Source organism: Euphorbia lathyris, chromosome 4, assembly GCF_963576675.1.
Source record: "Euphorbia lathyris chromosome 4, ddEupLath1.1, whole genome shotgun sequence".
NCBI lineage: Eukaryota > Viridiplantae > Streptophyta > Magnoliopsida > Malpighiales > Euphorbiaceae > Euphorbia > Euphorbia lathyris.
In genome coordinates, this window is record NC_088913.1 from 57,443,940 (window position 1) to 57,448,481 (window position 4,542).

Here is a 4,542-nt window from a genome sequence, read left to right on the forward strand (position 1 = left end):
AAACCTGCATGTCCTAAAAATGACCGTACTCCCTTAACAGTAGTTAGAGGGGGTAATTTTTCTATCATTGAAGTTTTTGCTCTATCCACTTCTAATCCTTTTTCAGATATTTTATGACCTAAAACAATTGCTTCATCAACCATGAAATGACATTTTTCCCAGTTTAACACTAAATTCGTTTCCTCACATCTAGACAAAACTTTATCCAAATTTCCTAAACATGCATCAAAAGAATCTCCATAAACTGAAAAATCATCCATAAAAACTTCCATGATATCTTCAATGAAATCGTTAAAAATTACAGTCATACAACGTTGAAATGTTGCTGGTGCATTACATAGACCAAAGGACATTCTCCTATATGCAAATGTTCCATAAGGACATGTGAAGGTTGTTTTATCTTGGTCATCCGGGTAGATATAAATTTGAAAGAATCTGGAGTAACCATCTAGAAAACAATAAAAAAGCATGACCGGCTATCCTTTCAATCATTTGATCAATGAAAGGTAGAGGAAAATGATATTTCCTGGTTGCTTTGTTTAGGTTCCTATAATCTATACAAACCTTCCAACCGGTGGTGGTTCGCGTAGGTATTAATTCACCTTCGTCATTCCTTACAACAGTTATGCCTCCCTTCTTAGGTACACAATGGATTGGACTAACCCATTCACTATCTGAGATTGGATAAATGATTCCATTGTCTAAAAGTTTAGTAATCTCATTTTTTACTACTTCTTTCATGTTCGGATTTAAGCATCTTTGCCTATCTGCTTTAGGTGGCTTATCTTCTTCTAAGTGAATTTTGTGCATTACAATACTAGGATTAATTCCTTTTAAGTCTGAAATTTGCCATCCCATACTTCCTATCCTATTTCTAACAACTTCTTTCAACTTTTCTTCTTGAATTTTTGTTAATTTGTTAGAGATAATTATAGGTAGAGAATCGCCTTTGCCTAAGAAAGCGTACCTCAAATGGTTTGGTAACTCTTTAAGTTCTAATTTGGGGGGTATTACAATTGAAAGCGGAACTGGTCCATCTTCTCGAATCAAAGGCTCTGGGTCCTTATCTTCTAATTCTTGACCTATTATAGGTTCTATTATTTCTTCTTTTTGAATAATGTCATTGACACATTCTTCAACTAAGTCAAGTTTCATACAAGCGAATTCCTCCATAGGATATTTCATCGCTTTGTTCATATTAAACTCGATCTTATCTTCTCCTATCCTTAAAACTACTTTCCCTTCCGACACATCAACTAGAGCACGTCCCGTGTTCATAAACGGTCTACCAAAAATTAGTGGACAATTAACGTCATATGCAAAATCTAATATAACAAAATCGGTAGGAAAAATAAATTTGTCGACTTTAACTAAAACATCCTCAATTATACCATATGGTCTTTTAGTGGTTTCATCCGCTAATTGCAAAACCATATTGGTACGTTTGATATCTTCTTCTAAACCTAACCTATTAAAAATAGACAACGACATTAAGTTGATACTCGCTCCTAAATCACAAAGACAACTTGGGAATTCAATATCTCCCAATTTACACGGAATGGTAAAACATCCGGGATCTTTGAGTTTAGTAGGCAAATTGCTCGACACTATTGAACTACAATCCTCAGTTAATGAAATTGATGAAATTCCTTCCCAACTAATTTTCTTTGAAATTAAATCCTTTAAGAACTTACCATAGTTAGGAATTTGCGTAATTGCATCCATAAACGTCAAATTAATGTGCAAATTTTTAAGTTTATCCAAAAACGTTAAAAGTTGTTTGTCATAGTCCTTATTTCGGACTTTGTGTGGAAAAGGTGGTTTGGGTACAAATGTTTTTATACTTGAGTCAATTGGTGAACTTTCTATGTTTAATGTATCTTCTTTGGACTTTGGTAAATCAGATCCTGGTAAAGTCGAATCTCCGGGCATTTTCGGACCTAAGTAATTTTTCCCTGAACAAAGAGTGATAGCCTTTACATGCTCTTTCAGATTTTCTTCTGTATGGCTGGGAAGACTTCCCTCTTTTCGGGATGGAATTGATTTAGCAATTTGTCCAATTTGAACCTCCAAATTATGGATGCTAGATGAATGATTTTTAATAAACTGATCGAATTTATTCTCGATCCGTTTAAAACCATCGTCGTGATTACTTACTTTCCCACTCATAGCATCCATAAATTTGTCATTTTTAGAAGATAAAGTGCTAATCGTATCTCTTGATTGATTTTGATAATTGTTGGTACGATTTTGATTAGCATTTGCATTATTATTATCTTTCCAGTTAAAGTTAGGATTGTTGAAACACCTTTCCACAAGATTTTGATTTGACAAAATCATCCATGATTAAGAGACAATTAAATTTATGTGCTTTATGTTAATTGTACTAATCCGTTTGTTCAATGTTGAGTATAAATATAAATAAAAGATAAATATAAGAAGTAAGACAGGAAGAGGTCAGCATAGAAGCCTAAAGTATCAAGCTGAGTGGAATCAAACTTAGCATCAAAAGACAAAGACATACACGCCCACAACAACTGTCTCACGAAGTTGAGCTGACTAAACTTATACTCAGATTGGAAATTGTAAATGACAAGGTTTTACGAAGTAGAAGCTGAGTGACTCTTCAGGACAGCATGAAAAAGTCGTTAGCTAAACAACAATGATTGCCGCCCCTCTACACCAATATTTGAATCCTTGGAAATACGCAGAAGACACATTCCGAGATGTATGGGTCAATGGATTATTGGTAAAGGACAACTGGCGCAAAAAGACAAGCCAGACGCAAGAAGACAAGCCTGACGTCTGAAGAAATGCAGAGGAAGGGAATGGCCGGAACAGTCTGAAGCTGACCAGAATCTGTCCCCTAAAAGAGCCGTTTTAACATTAACGGCTACATCATTTCAAAATGATCCAATTCCAGATTTTCTCCTATATAAGGACAATCAAAATCCTTGGATCATTGTCGAATTACAAGAAGAAAAATACAAGAGAGAAAAGATACAAAAGCACTTAGATACAAAAAGAGATCTTACACCCATCTTTCATTCTCTGTGTAAATGCTAGAGTGATTACTTGTAATCTTCTAAAGTGTTCTTTAACTAAGAGGAACAAGTGTTTATCAATTGTAAAATTGAGAGTGTAGTGCTGAGTGTTTGGTTGTAAACATTCAGTGGTAGAGAAATCTAGGTGCTGGGCTGTAGCACTTAGTACGAGTTGAGTAGTCGAATAGAGGAAGGTACTCTTGCATATTCAACTGCCTTGTAATTGGTTTGTGCTCTACCTTTAAAGAGCTCAATATTGGATTCTAAAAGCCCGGAGGACTCTGGGGACTGGACGTAGGCGGAGAGGCCGAACCAGGATAAGTGATACTGAGTAATCTCTAAACTCTCTCTCAATATATATATGTGCATGCGTTGTATGTGAAATTTACTCAGCATATAAAATTGTTTAAAGTTGACTCTAAGTAATTTCAAGTGTTGAGTTAGAAGCTGACCTCCAAGAGCGTCAATATCTAACTTATAAATAAAACAGCTTTAGTCAATATCCGTCCAAAGCTGTCTTATAGCATATCTGGCCAAGCTGACCAAATGCTGAGCTGACCAACTTGCAAAATAACTAAGTCAGCATACAATTAAACGAAAAAAGTTATATTAGTTCCTAACCCCCCTGGAACTAATCACACGGGACCAACAAGGATGATTCCTCCATCCAGGATTATAAGTATTAGAATAAGGATTATTAGTTTGGTTTTGCCATTGGACAAAATTTACCTGTTCGATCTCACTCATACTTTCATAATCCACATCCGTTTGGATTGGATTCCCATTGGTATCGCATGGTGCCATAAACCTATCAATTTTGTGCGATAAGGCAGAAAATTGGGCTTGTAACATTGCAACTGGATCAAGATTCACTATACCTTTAACCGATGATGTGGTTGAGGAGGATGGTTTTGCCACCGGTATGTGTCCACGTTCTGCAGGCCACATACTGATGTTGATTGCCATTTCCTCCAAAAGTTCTCTTGCTTGGGCGGATGTCTTCTTCATAAATAACCCTCCCGACATAGCATCTAATGAACCTCTAGTTGTAGGATTTAATCCATTATAAAATGTTTGCATTAAAAGTTCAGCGGGCAATTGGTGGTGTGGGCATAAACGTTGAAGTTCTTTAAAACGTTCCAAGTTTCATAAAGAGTTTCATTATCATTCTGAGAAAAAGATGTTAACTCTTTTATGACTATTGCGGTTTTTGCTAAAGGAAAATATTTTGATAAAAATCCTTGGGCTAATTGTTCCCAAGTTGCAAATGTTGCGCCTGGCATCGAAGTTAACCACTCTTTGGCTCTATCCTTCAAAGTGAAAGGAAAAAGGCGAAGTTTGATTGCTTCGGCAGTCACATCTGGTATTTTAAAAGTGTCATAAATTTCAAGGAAATTTGTCAAATGGGTGTTAGGATTTTCGTTAGGTAACCCATAAAATGTTACATTATTTTGCAACATATTAAGCAATGCTGGCTTAATTTCAAATTGGTTTTGCA

General features: G+C 35.7%; 1 non-coding gene across 1 annotated transcript; it reads left to right on the forward strand.

Annotated features, from left to right (window-relative positions):
* The first annotated feature begins 4,140 nt into the window (after positions 1-4,140).
* LOC136228290 (small nucleolar RNA R71) lies at positions 4,141-4,244 on the forward strand. The gene has a single exon (XR_010688618.1). It is a non-coding gene; the product is annotated as a small nucleolar RNA R71 (small nucleolar RNA).
* Positions 4,245-4,542: the final 298 nt, after the last annotated feature.